This window comes from Frieseomelitta varia, unplaced genomic scaffold, assembly GCF_011392965.1.
Source record: "Frieseomelitta varia isolate USP_RPSP 00005682 unplaced genomic scaffold, Fvar_1.2 scaffold_824, whole genome shotgun sequence".
NCBI lineage: Eukaryota > Metazoa > Arthropoda > Insecta > Hymenoptera > Apidae > Frieseomelitta > Frieseomelitta varia.
Window position 1 is genome coordinate 20,165 of NW_025110617.1, and position 16,200 is coordinate 36,364.

The window sequence follows — 16,200 nt, forward strand, 5'->3', positions numbered from 1 at the left end:
CTTTCGAATCTCCTTTCCGTGAAACGATTTTCAATCTTTGTTAAAGAAACAAACTTTACAAGATTACAGAGTTCAAACTTTTCCGGTGAATCAGCTTTATTTTCATCGAAATTCACCACGTTATCAGTCGCTGGTCGCAGAAACGTAAAAATTTAACAAACGAGATTACGTTTAATCTATGAAAAAAAAAACTTTGTTCGTGATGTCTAACGTAATCGCTAGATTGCGGATTTTTGTGCAAAATACAATATACATTTAATATAAGTATAATTAGAAAAACAGAGCTTGGACAAAAAATTGTTTTACATATCAAAAACATTATAAAAAGCATCATACTTTGAATATTTTTTCATATTTTATATATATTATATTAATATATATATAGTAATATAATATTAATATATATAATATATATTTATATAATATTAATATATATAATATATATTTATATAATATTAATAATTAAATAATAATTATAATAATATAATATATATAATATAATATATAATATATATAATATAATATAATATATAATATATATTTATATAATATTAATAATAATTAAATAATATTAATATTAATAATAATTAAATTATAATATTAATAATAATTAAATAATAATTATAATAATATATATATAATATATTTATATAATATTAATAATAATTAAATAATAATTATAATAATATATATAATATATATTATATTTATATATATATATATATAATTAATATTTTCATGTTATACATATTATTATATATTATTATTATTAATATTTTTGTATTATATATTTATACTATATATCTTTTCATATTACAATTAGCATTCTGTGCAATTTTACATCTTTAAATCTCCCCAAAAATCTGCAGCCTAGCAATCGCTACGATCTGTTTGTCTCAAAAGAGTTCGTCTGTAACCGATCTGTAACCAATATTTCACACGAACAGATTTTGCGAACGAGAGACTTCAAAGTGTCGCGTTCTTACTCCGAGCGTGAAAAACAGCGCTGCCCGAGAGGGAAATTCTGCCGGTTGAATGTGCCGAACGGTTCGTCATCGTTGCCGTTTAAAATTTCGTCGAGCAACGAATCCAGCATGAGAACGAGGGAATTTCGTCGAGGAAGAGGCGGCCCTGGTGCTTGGATTCGACGTGTTTGCCTCGTGTAATGTGTAACAACAGCATCGAGCGTATAACGATCGGGACACGGTTTGTGCCCCCTTCCACGTCGAACGTAGCCACGATTCCTTCTTCTGTGTACACGCGCGAACACGCATACGCACGCACGTGCAGGGGGTACCGACTCACGTAGAACGTTGAACACACACACGTGGAAGCCAATTGGAGAGCCAAGACTTGGCCAACTCTTTATAAGTAGGAGCCATCCGCGTCCTCAGGACTTACTCCCTCTCGAGAACGTGCCACGATCGGCAAACGATTTCCAGAATAGTTCCTGAATCACGTCGCCGGGTTGTTTCTCGCGTCTCACTTTCGTACATTCTCGCGGCCCGCGCAAGAAATCGAGTCTCGTCGTCGTTTGGAAATCGACATCGTCGTCGCGAGATGAGGAGGTCCTCCACGAATTGAAGAGGACGAATTGAGAGTTGGTGCTCCACGTACGAAGTAGGTGAGTAGGCGTTTCTCTTCTTGGTTTAACGGCACGAGTGTCCTTTTATCCTTAAGAATGTTTGAAATTACCGGAAAGTTAGTATGGAATTGAGTTTGCAGCGGTGAATGAAAGACAGAGTTTGAAGAGATGAGCGACACGCGAGAAAATAGATTTACGTTGTTGGGAATGTACTTTGGAATAAATTAATATAGTTGAGAACAGACCAGTGTTGAGCAAAAGATACTTTAGAATGGACTGATATATATATATATATGTCGTCAGTATGGCAGTAAATTTGGTAGATTAACAGGTATTTAGTGGATTATTAGTTTTCTTTCGTTCGTCGGTGTAATATCGCGAGAAACGCAGAGGAAAAATTGATCGAAAGTGCATCTCTGTTATAAATTTACAAAATTCCGACGAAAAATTATGATGTATTTGTCGTTCGTTCATAATGATAGTTCCAATTTTAAATGAATAAATAAACTCTGACAATATAGGACAATAAAGGGCACCACTGTTTGTTTATACGTATTACACGAAGAAATTTGTTATTGTTCATTTTGATTACTTTGATTAACTGTTCTGATGATAATAATATTCTAGAATAAATTCTAAATATGATATTCTCTGGTACCGTAGTAGATGCAAATGTTTCAGAATAATCAAAATAATAATAATTTAAAAAAAATTCACGAACAATTAACGTTATAACGTACAAAGAAAACTGTGCTTTCGTATTTTTATAATGTGACGCAGTATCGTTCAAAAACTAAATATTTCCTCCCATAGGCAACGATCAACGTGTTAACGATTTCGATAAACCGTCATTTCTAGAAATATCGTGCCGCGAGTGATCTTGGATAATACAGAAATTGACAACAAGTGTTATATCGTCAGTGAATATTATGGTGTTTCTATTTTGCCGGCTACAAGATAGTTTCTCTACAAACAAAAGGATTTGAAGTTCGTTAAATACCTGTTGTCTTCCCATTTCTCGAGTGAACATGGATTTAAACCTGGTGTAAACCTCGCGAGTATGTGTTTCAAATATCGTTACATACACATATAGTGTATGTAACGAAATACAGATTAACTGTTAATGAGTGGCTACTAAACGAGATTAGTACGGTAGAGCCTTCTATCTGAAATCCCGTTATTTGAATATTCGAATAATATTATTGTTCCGAAGGCCCTATTATTCGGACATTCTGTTGTGCTAATATTCTATCGTGGTAATTGTTATTTTCATAATTTATCATAATTCAGGCCTGGTTCATAATTTATTTCATATTTTGTTTCAGTTTATCAATCAGAATTTACAATCTTTTGAAATTGAATTATTATTTATGTTTTTTTTTAAACATGTTTCTTTTCTTTATACAATATTAGATAATTAATAGACTGCGGATTCTTGTGAATTCATGCAGAATTCCTGTATTAATTAAACTGTAAATTTATCAAAAAAAAATAAAAGCTACAGTGGAAAACTGCTTTATGTATCAAATATTATGAAGAGCATTATACTTTGGATATATTTTATATTTTATATATTATACATTACATATTTTATATTTTATATATTATATGTTACATATTTTATATTTTATATATTATATACTACATATTTTATATTTTATATATTATATATTACATATTTTATATTTTATATATCATATATTACATATTTTATATTTTATATATCATATATTACATATTTTATATTTTATATACTATATATTTTATATTTTATATTTTATATTTTTTCATATTTTGTACAATTTTGAAATGTTGAAGTTTCTTAAAAATGCACGAAAATCCGCAGTTCTGTAATTATTATTTAGAGCAAAATCATATATCATTTCTTTTCTCAATGTTTATTCACGTCAAATGGTTAAATTTATCATTCTTCATTTTGCCCAATTTTTCCCCCAAATCAAATTCACACAACGATAAAAAATTCAATTCACCTACAATGAAATGACAAATTAAGTTAAATTAACTTTGCAAATTCTTTTATTAAGAACAAATAGATGAAGCTTCTATCCAATTGTGTGATAAGATCTACGAGACTTATTCTAAACAATAATTGAACAGGTGTTCAATTTCATACCGTGATCTTGTCTTCTCTAGTTTTGTCTAACGTCATGATCGTTTGTTGCAACTACATTCAGAACAAAGGATACCTACTCACATCTTCGGAAAGGCATTTGAACGGATAATAATTATAAGTCAGTGTCAAGTACTCTAGAAACTACTATACATTGTTATTAAAAATGTCAAAAAAATGTATGCTGCACGTTAGAAAAATAGATATTATTATAGAACCTCAGCTCTATAGTTATACGTGTAACAAAATTTACTAGAAAATCATATCAAATTAACACGAGGGTGTTACATTTGCATTCTTACAAATTTGCAAATGCAAAAGAAATTTATTCGAAAATTTCATTAATCAAACACTTTTGTGTTCCTTCTGTTATATTTCCGATATGAATATATAAATTTCATAATATGTAATATATGTAATATATAAATTTTATAATATATAATATATATAATATATAAACTTTATAACATATAATATACATAATATATAAATTATAATATATAATATATATAATATATAAATTTTGAATTGTAATATATAATATATATAATATATGAATTTTAAATTATAATATATAATATATATAATATATGAATTTTTAATTATAATATATAATATATATAATATATAAATTTTAAATTTTACTATATAAATTTTGGAGCTTTTCATATTCGTCTCTCTAATTACAATTTCATGACTAAAGTTGATTCGATGCCTCTCGTTGTTAACTCACTCGAGTATTTAGCAACTCTTTTTTTTCTCGAATGTTAATAATCGTGCAACGGTGACGTCAAAATTCATTAGGGTTAATGTAATACACCATACATTTTAACATTCTCTGCGTGACCTTACACATATCGTTGTTATCGACTGCGATAGTTAATACGTGGCTTTTAATCCTAATACTTAAATGAGAACGTGGATCTCTGAGGTAGCAACGTGATCTTGCAATTATATTTGAGCAATCAGCTACTGCACGATAACGTAATTCATTTTAACTAGAATGCAATTCGTCGGCGACTTTGTAAATAAAACGGTGCTTGCATAACAAGTTTATTCTTTGTTCCCTGTTAATACATTATTTGTCAAAAAGTAAGATATTTTTATTTTTAGGAATATAGGAATTTTCATTATTAGAAATATGTTCATTTTATTTTCTCTTTAGTATTCTTTGCGTCTTAGAAATATATTAATAAATAACTTGTGAGAAATATATTCATTTTTGAGAAAATCTCAGATAAATTAATATATATTAATGTTAACGATTAAAATTGTCAATTCTATTATTATATATATAATATATAGAATATATTTCTGTAAGAAAAAAATTTTGCATATTTATACATTTTTGCAAACGACATAAATTTTCTGTAATTGAATTTAAAGAGAAGTCGTTTTATTATGATTATGTTCAATCAAACTAACGCACCTTGCTAAATATTGTTTAATTCATTTTCGAAATATATTATTCGAATATAATGCTTCAACTTTGAATTATTTCTATGCGATTTCATATACAGTAGAAGTCTGTTTCATTTCTTTTTTTTAACAGTACTCGATTAAATGAACTCTTGATGATTAAATTTACTTACTTGAACTCCTAAAATAAGAAGTGTAATAGGTTGTAGATGTGTGATAATATCTTTATTAAAATAAATGATACATTAACAAAAATCTACACACGACGTACAAAAATAAATTAAATCATACCGAGCAATAAGTAATAATAATGAATAATTTCCAAAATCCGAGAGTGAAGAAAGTATTGATCTGTAATTCCAGTGTTTTATCTATGTTGAAAAGCTACGAAATATTTTTTCGATTAACGACATCGTATCAGGAAAGAACGTTTGTCTCAAACGCATGATAGAATTGCGAATAAAAACTTCCCAGAAATCTAATTTAATTGAACTAACAAGAGTTTTTATTTATGTAGAATTTCCGCCCGTGTTTTCATAAAAGTATTGCAAACTAGTTATGTCAGTATGAACGAAAAATCAGAGTTAGTTATTTTATAAATATTCATATATTTCATTTTATAAATATTCGTATATTTTCTATTGATAAATTTATTCCTCGACAAGTTCGCACAAACGAACTTATTCCACCGTAGATAAAAAGAAATCATATAGAAATCCTCATTTTCAGTTCGTAAAAATCCGCACGAATGATCCGTAAAAGTGGCATCGTGTACTTTATACGATCGCCAGAGTCACGTAACTGTTTTACCGGGTTAGTTGACACGATTTACGAAAGTTACAACGTGTCGAGCGAATGGACGTGAGCTGGCCGAAAATCCCCGGACCGATTACCGATTCACGTCGCATCGGTTAGCCGAAAATCGCCGGCTGTATTTGGATCGGCCGAGGCATTCCCGCTTAAACCAGTCGCGAACCGATTCGTCGATCTTGGCATTGAATCGCCTCGTACCAGGAGGCAATGCCACGATGCAACTTTGCAGCCTGTCCTCGACATTGTCTCGTCACGATCCTCGCGCTCCCGTAAATGGAGCGCTTTGGCAAGGCTGTCGAAAAATATTTTTGGACCTAGACGATAATCAGCTGGGAGACACTGAATGTAGATGAAGAAGGAAGCGGTTAATGCGACGTGTGCTCTGTGAAATAATCATCGAGTACATAGTCATGAAGGTTTCAGGTTGTTGAAAGTGTTTCGCTTCTGCAATAGTAAGATTTATTATACGGTTGCTCGTGAAAGTTTTCGGAACGTTTGCAGGACATATTGTGCGTGTAATAATTAACAAAATAATTTTGAAATTTTATTAATATCGTATCGATTGTGTTGGTCAAGTTTGAAAGCAAAAACTGTAGAAGAAATTGTAGGATTATTGATATAGACAATATATGATAGTACAGAAATATATTAATGTGATATAATAAATGTAATAATGAGAGTTGTAAGAACAATATATAGACAATATAAGAAAATATTGAAACAGTCATAATTCGTTGCATCAGCAAGAGTAAATGTTTAGTTAAAAGCATCATTAACACTTATTATATATTTAAAATGATTATTCATGTGTCTATTAACTTTTTTTCTACTAAAATATTTGCAATAAATACTTGTCTTGTAACTTGTATATATATTATTAGATTGGTTTCAAATTTTACTGCATACCAAGTACAATGTTAATTATAAGACAATATATGACAGTACAGAAGTACATTAGTATGATATAATAAATGTAATAATGAAAGTTGTAAGAACAATATATAGACAATATAAGAAAATATTGAAACAGTCATAATTCGTTACATCAGCAAGAGTAAATGTTTAGTTAAAAGCATCATTAACACTTATTACATACTTAAAATGATTATTCATGTGTCTACTAACATTTTTTCTCTTAAAATATTTGCAATAAATACTTGTCTTGTAACTTGTATATATATTATTAGATTGGTTTCAAATTTTACTGCATACCAAGTACAATGTTAATGAAATTTTAGAACATTTTACTTAACACTTTGACTATGTGAATATGAATTTGTAATACAGTACTGGTTGGATACACGTTCTGTTTGTGAAATGTGTACATAGATTGTTTAACATCAGTATAATTTTCAATATTTTTAATAGCAAGTGATTTCTTTGCCTAAAAGTACGTATGCTGCCTAAGTACATATACACATTATTTATAGAAAAAGATGGAAAAAGATCATTTCATATCGTTGTAATAATATAGCCAAAAATTATGCAGAAATTAACATATGAATTACATATAAGTTAATATTCAACTGAGCGTGAAATCTAAATACAATCAAACTTTTAGTCATCGTGAACCTACGAATGACAAATAGACCACACTTATTTATGAATGACAGACTACACTCTTTAAACATCCTCACAGAAGGAAGCAAAATTAGAGAAAATTGCAAAGTCAAATAATGGATACAAAAGGAAGATTAATTATTTATTTTCCACTAGTAAATTCTTGCGCTTCTTTTTCTAACTCTGCTCTGTTAACGTAATCAAGATACAAGACACGACACACATAAATATCCTCAAACAAAATATCTCTTTTTGCGTCGGCAACAAGTGTCTCGAATACCAAAAGTACATCCGAGAGCACCGTGGCGAAAAGTTTCAAGAAGCATCAACGAATTTCATTTCCGTGTGCCTGTCGTCACTCACGTCTTTTTTCCCCCATTGATCGACGATGAAATTATGCGACGCGCAGAGGCGAAACTTCGTGCAAGAACACGAAGAAGAGCCAGTGGCAAGGTGCAATAAGTAAAATGCATTATGCACAAGACACGGATGCACGCGATGCTTTTTCACTCGCTTTAATGATCCATTCTTCCCGGGTTCACGATAAAAACTGGGTATCCGCGAAGGACATTCCACCAGCGCTGTTCCACGAGCCGTGGAGTGCAGTTTTTCCCGCGTCCGCGGGTTTATTTCATTGCCAGGCGCAATAAGAAGAAGTCTGAAAATGAAATCGCGACGAAAGCTCGGGCCGTGTATCGTGTTGCTTAATCGACGAGGCTTGTTCGAGGCTCTCGCTCGTTTCATTTTTCATTCAACTTCGTGCGTTCGTGTGAATTTTCAATCTTTGATCTGGCATCACTGGTGACAGTGAAGACTGCAACAATTTCGGATGTTAAATTAAACCTTTAGGATCGTTATTTAGGATCATTATTGAACCTTTAGGATATCATATCGTTATTAAATCTTGGGATGTTGCATTGCCATCAAATTTTTGGAATATTATATTATTAAATTTCTAATTTAATTAAATGGTCCGGTTAAAGTACAATTGAAATATAATAAAGATACAGTCAATTATATAATATAATTTATATGATATAATATAGTCAATTATATAATATAATTCATATGACATAATATAGTCAATTATATAAATATAATTCATATGCTATAATATAGACAATTATATAAATATAATTTATATAATTAAATACGATTAAAATACAATTAAAATATAATACAGATATAATCAATTATATAAATATAATTTATATAATAAAGATATAGTTACTTATATAATATAATTTAATTATATATATATATATATATTTATAAGTTAATTATATAATAGTTATATATAATAAATTAATTATATAATATAATTTATATAATATAATATGGTCATTATATAATATAGTACAAATATAATGTAATATATAACACATAACATAGTATAGCGCAATTATGATAAATATTATAAATTAAAATGCAGGATATGATTAAAAAATATAATTGAAATAGTAGGAACTTCGGTAGAAAATTATCTCACATACTGTAATAGGAAGCATTGTATTTTTCTATATTGTGTGCATTCATTTCTCTTTTCACTTTTGAAATTTCAAATTTAATTTAACTTTTGTCCAAATGTAGTCCAAAAAACCTAACGTTGATAAAATATCGTTTCACATAATAGTAAAAAGCATTGTTGCTTTGGATGTTTCACACATTCTTTCATATTACGCGTAAATTTCGTATTTTAAAGTTTCTTATAAATGTATAAAAATCCGCAGTCTCAAACGAATCATGAAATAAAAAAAAATAAAAAAATAAAAACGAAATGTGAAATCATCGTAATTTATCTGTATCCAAAATTATTATGATCTAACATAAATTACAATAATCGCGTATAATTCAACGATGCTGAATTGAGATAAATCAATGACACGATAAAAGAAATTTTTAAAAAGTATTAATTGCTCATAAAGGGTAATTCATCGCGAGGAGTTACCCGTTCGCGATGAGATTTTAACGATCGGTGATTTAATTGAAGCCTAACCTTGAAAGATTCCAGAATTCCGATTAAAAGTTGATTTTCCATCGACGAAAGAAAAATCCCGCGCACTGACTCACGTTATTATTTAATGATATTCTCCTTGCAAAGAACTAATCTATTCAACTGTGTGCACCACTGTTTCTTACTCTCACCGACTACAATTACGATTATACTAAACGATCTCCTCGAGATCGACGCAATTTTCTACCGTTGTTTAATTAACCTGAATAGTAATTGACACCCGTCACGTTGTGTAACTATCCTCCGGAACAATCATTAATAAATGTTAAAGGAAAAAAAGCAAGCTTGAAAAACATCGATAGGATCGAGAGCTCAACGAAAAATTTTGAAGAACAGTACAACTCTATGGATTTTATTTTAATAACGAGAGATTCATAAATAAAGTTAGACGTATATTCAGTATATTATTTGTATATTTAATAATGCTCTTATTATAATAGAACAGCACTGCAGAAATATTGATGAAACTATTTTTTTTAAATATTTAAAAACTTGTTTCAATTGATTAATTATACAGAGTGTTCCACTTGATATCTTGATATCTTGACTCAGATAAAATTGCATGATATCGAGGAGAACATGTTCTGACGTTAATTTTTTTGCGACTGGATACTTTGTTTTTTTTTATACATTTTTTGATATATCAATCGATGTAACTATTGTCTATGAAAAAGTATTAATTCACGCACCTATATCGAAATATTATTATGTAAAATATTACATGAAAAAGAGTTTTTAAATGTTTATATTATCCTTGTTTTGAAAATTGAAGTTAAAATGTCTCTCAAACTAATATTTTTTTCAATTATAGCTGCATCAATTGATGAATTAAAAAATATAGTGCAATTTCATTTAAGGAACAAAAATAAATAAATCTCTCTAAATAAATAATAACAATGAAAATCAAGATGTCAAAATCAGATGAGACACTCTATATAGATTCTCGACAGAAGAAGCTTCAAGAAAGAAAATCACTAATCACTTTTACATCGAAGAACTTTGCACAACAAATTAATACAAGTAACAGAGTATAGTGCTCTCAGAATGAAACAAATGTCAACTAGAAAGAGAATTTATCATCGAAAGAATTGTCATGAATCACGAAAACAACGTCAAGTATTCGACTTAAAAAATAATTATTTTCAAGTACGTGGCTTTCAGATAAAGTGCCTCGAGAAAGGAAATTCAATTATTTTTATGTCGAAGAACTTTGTGCGACAAATGACGCTGTAATAAGTCCAAATAGAGTGTGATACTCATTTGATATGTAAAACACATAGCTGTCGATGTAAAAATAATAATTGGATTTCTCTAGTAAGGAGAAATGCTCATTAACTTGCTAATAGGACAAGTAAACTCGTTGACTGAGATCCCAATTTTTTTTTGAGTATAATAATTTCTTTATGCGTATGTCTATGTTGTATATTTTAAGCCCTATTATTATCTTCATTGACGAATTCCTTTTATTTAAAACGAATCGGAACTACATGTTGATACATGAAAATTTATTTCACCAATCAACACTAGAACTATCGATGACTATAGGCTAAAAAATTTCTGTCAGAAAAGTAGAAAAGTCATTTAAATCTCTGAAAACATACTGTTCCATCTAACAAAAAATTGCAAATTGACAATTGCAAATTACTCTGATAATTCCGCTGTTATTAAAAGCAAATTAAATCATGATCACATTCACACGTGCCAAAGATCGATCACGCTGGAATCAATTTGTTTTCAACTCCATTAATTGTTGATTAAAGTCTTCGCTTTAAAGAAACGATCCAGTTAACAGCTCGATCAATCAAGACATATTTCGAATCGTCTCTGAATACAATCTCAATCATGCGTGTACGCGTGTAAAAAGACAAAGTGCCTCGATGAAGGAAATTCAATCATTTTTCTCCGCTCGACAACTTTGTGTGTTCAACTATATACTTATTGTTAATCGTTCCAAACAGGGCCCGCGTTCGTATCGTCGACGATCTCTCTCTCTCTCTATCTCTTCTCTCGTTGATTCACTCGGCTGTAATTACGCTCTATTTAACGTCGACGTTGATACACCGACGGGATTTCTCATTTTACTCGGATGTTACCGGCATCCTCTCGAGCCTTGAACCTGGTTGCCAGGACCCGCATGCGATGCGTGATAAATCGAACGTTGGACGGTGGATCGCGGTCGCGAACGAGCGAGGAGGGGAGGAGGAGGGAAATTTAATGAAAAAATGAAGAGGACGGTGTAAGCGACCGGTGTGGGAAGGCTTGCACGTGCAATTTATAAGTATCCCTTTAATTGCGTGCCGCCGTGGATACGATTACCTTCGGCAAAGGACGTGTTCGCCGTGTGGAGATCTTGAAAGGTGGCTTTTGCTTTCCGTGTTGTCCGAGTCGGTGACAAGTCTTCGAAAGTTATCGAACCGGGGGTTTAATTGATCGCGCGAGGTATAAATAAAAAAAAAAAAAAAAGGAAAAGGACCTTTTGCTTCCGTTTCGTATTATCAAGCTGAGGGCTTTTTTAAAATTTGTATCTCTTTTATGTTTAATAATATATATTTCTACGGTATTTCATTGCTACGTGCTTTTGTACAATAGTTTATATATAATAATAGCTTTAAAAATTAATAACTTTATAAACTAATAGTTTTGAAAATTAATAGTTTATTAATTATTATTACTATTATTATTATTTTAATAACATATATGAAATATCCAAGATATAGTGCTTTTTATATTACAATATAATTATATAACACGATATAGATATACATTTTTTTTTTTTTTCATTCTCAGAACCATGAATTTGCATAAAAATCCAATTTGTCCTTGGTGCATTGAAAGATCGAAAATTCGAATAAAATAATTAAATAATCTGCAATCATATTTAGGCTGATAAATTTCAAGGAATATCAAAAAGAAAAATCTTACTTACGAACTTAGAAAGACTCGATCGATTCTCTGTGTCTTTCGTAGAGAGACAGGCTGCTTGAAAATTGGAGAATGCGATCGTTCCAAGTCAGACTCATTAACTAACGATTAGATAAATTCCATAGTTCTTTGATCGTCAGATTCTCAGAACGAGTGCTATAATAATTCCAACGCTATTGTGTATCGACGAGGATGTGAACGAGGGAGAGGGAAATTGTAGAATTGGTGGGAGAAGAAACGACCTTGCGACTTTCGATGGCAAGGTTGCACTTATTGCAGCGAGGATGCCATCATAACAATTTAGGTTCACTGCACTGGTATGCATCGGTGCTGCTCCTCCATCAGGATACTATACTGTACTATTAACCAGGCTTGGGTATTATTCAAATGAAATATTAAAAAAAAAAACAATGAATTGAATAATACACTGTTTCATTTGGTTACATTTGTTTACTTGAAAATGACTTTTTTCTAGATTACTATCTTATTATTTGACTATCAAATGAAGCTTTTTATTTTGTATTTGAATAAGTTTTTTAATCGACCAATTTCTCAAATATTTCCCAATTCTTGTATGTCAATCAGACTTGGGCATTATTTGAATACAATACTTGAAACATAATTATTTAAATGATACATAGTTGTCTATTATTGACTCGATTTCAATCTTATGTTAAGTTTTTGTGAATAAGTAAATGATTTTTGTCAAAATTATTTCATTGTTTGCCTATCAAATAAAACAATCTTATATATTTGTATTTGTCTCTATGATAGTATACTTGTCTCTTATATATTTATGTATTTTTCTCTATAATAGCTTTTGATTCTATATGAATACAACATTTTTCACAATGATCAGATATATCCAATAATAATGATTTTATAATTATATTTTATATTTTAAAGAAATAACTATTATCATCAACAATTGGTTAGATTTTAGAATTACTTGTCTCACTTTATTTCAATCAATTAACTCAAATAAGAAAGATTGTTTTGATTTGAATAGAAGATCAAGTGAACTTTCTCTACATTATTTTTGAAATAGAAATAAAAGAATTCTCTCATCTTTACTTAATCTCATTATATCTTCTTGCATTAGATTATTTATTACCTCTGTTTGAATAACTAAATTAACTCAAGTGTGAAATTACTTGAAAACGATTTACTCTCACGCTAAGTAGAGTCACGTTTTCTTTAGTGCGAGGGTAAGTGACATTAATAAATTAGTTGAAATAATTCATTGCTTCAAATTGTTGTTTATTTCATTCCGTGATGAAATGTGCCCGAGCTTGTACTCAACGTATCAGTTTGTTACTTACCTTTTTTTCTACGCTCGTCTAGGCAACTTGCACTCGAGTACGAACTGGTTCAATTAAATATACGACGACTTTTTCTCGTCCTCGTAGGATTCCAGACGTCCTATGTTTTACTTTTTCAATCTCACAGTGTACACGTATTCATTTTTCATTCTTTCATCGAATTTCCCTCTCTGTCGAATGGCGAACTGGATCTCCGATAAGTGGAGCAATTCCGTGCGGTGTATTTCGCTTTTAAAAGTCGTCTTTTATAGCTTCGAAGAAGAGATCGGTCGTCAGTCTCTCCTCGGATCAAGAACTGGTTCGATTAAATTGGTCGTTCCGACATCTTCAACGTGCTTTGTTCTTGTATTGTACAAGCTTCTAGAACTCGTCGATCAGTGAAGATTTACGAAGCACAGCTGGCAATAAAATTCTCTTCTTTCCTTCGTAATGATTATAAATCCATGATATATACTGGTTCGTGGAAATACTTGAATATATATAAGACACTTATAAAATTTATAAAAGCACGTTATGTTTGATATAACACATATATGTTGTGTTATATCAAACATTTTGAAATTATATTGTAATACTGTAATGAATTACTGATGAAATTTAAAACCAATCTGATAGTATACAAGTATAGGAGTTGTGAAATATTTTATTGTCAATTATTTATTGTAGTTGATATTAATAACAGTCGATTGAATTTCAAATTTTAAAATTTTGATATTTTTGTTATAACTTTTTTAATTTACGATAGGTATGAAACACTCTATAATATATAATTAATATAAATAATATAATATAATATAAATATGTATATAAAATTAATATAAATAATATAATATAATATAAATATGTGTATAAAATTAATATAAATAATATAATATAATATAAATATGTATATAAAATTAATATAAATAATATAATATAATATAAATATGTATATAAAATTAATATAAATAATATAATATAATATAAATATGTATATAAAATTAATATAAATAATATAATATAATATAAATATGTATATAAAATTAATATAAATAATATAATATAATATAAATATGTATATAAAATTAATATAAATAATATAATATGATTTATATATATATATATATAAAATTAGTAGTACAGCATAGATAGCTATTTTAAGTGTTAATATAATGTGATAATAAAATTTATGATAATAAAATATGATAATAAAATTTACAGCCATCGACCACTCACAATTTTTAATATTCAATTCTTTTCTTGGTTTATACATTTCTTCAATTTTATTTGAAAAAAATCATTCTAATCTCTTCTTTTTTGTCTTTAATCTATCAGATTGCTCTCCTCAACCTGTTTTTAATAGTCAAATTAACTGCAAACGTCTGTATTCCCTGTATAAAAATGAAATTTTTAAGAAACTACAGAATATACAGGATGCACTTGTATCTAATAATAATTGAACGAAGCTTATAGTTAAAATTTTGTTCAAACCTTTCAGTTTTATATATCTAGACATTTTTAAATTTACTTCAAATTTGATGAATATGATCGTAACAACAAGTGCCTCGTTGTAATAATTAATGACACACTAAAATATTTTATGTGACACATATATAATATATATGTGTTCATAAATGTTCAAATATTTTCCTAAGAAGCTACATGTCTATACTATGTCTATACTTGGTCGATTAGTATGATTGACGAGGAAGAATAGTTGTCATCTCGGTCATTAGCATTCTTTTCAGGATTTTTTTCTAATTCTCACAGACTAATTATCTGCAAGGATGGCAACATAATGTGACCTCTATTGGGAAAATTGTCGTATCATAGTCACGTTGGAAATACATATTTTCTCATTGGAAGAAAGTAACAAGAAGCGGAAGAGAATGCAGTTAATGATCTCGAAATTACACGAGAAATTACTCGCGAAGTATCATCTTGCTTTGCGAATGTATAAATTTCAATGCTTGCTCAATTTTCAGTATATGATCTTTTGCAATAAGGTTTCGGTAAAAATTATTGTCATTCGCTTTGGCTCATGGATCTGAGAATGCAACGAGACTCCAATTAGCTTCTGACCTAACAATTGAATTTGAACAAGTTGCAAGCTTTGAGTCAACATTTATTTTATAAAAATTTATTTTACAAATTAATTTTATAAATAATAAATTATAATAATTATAAATCATAAATAACAAATAAATAATAAATTATAATATTTATAGATCATAAATAATAAATTATAATATTTATGAATCATAAATAAATAAATAATAAATTATAATAATTGTTTCACGAGATTTTTAATTATGAAATTTCACATAATTTGACACTGTTTCATGTGCAAGAATTTAATATAGCGAGCACAATATTTTGGATATTTTGCACAAAAATTTGCAGTCTAGATATTTAAACATTTAAATCGATAAAATCTGAATATTTAAGTATTTAA

General features: G+C 29.0%; 1 protein-coding gene across 1 annotated transcript in view; it reads left to right on the top strand.

The window, feature by feature from the left end:
* Window positions 1–1,363: 1,363 nt before the first annotated feature.
* Window positions 1,364–16,200, top strand: part of LOC122536364 (mucin-12-like) — a gene marked incomplete at its 3' end in the record, with an annotated part of 28,708 nt that continues 13,871 nt past the window's right edge. Inside the window, exon 1 of the mRNA XM_043668679.1 lies at window positions 1,364–1,620. The remainder of the gene's footprint in view (window positions 1,621–16,200) is intronic.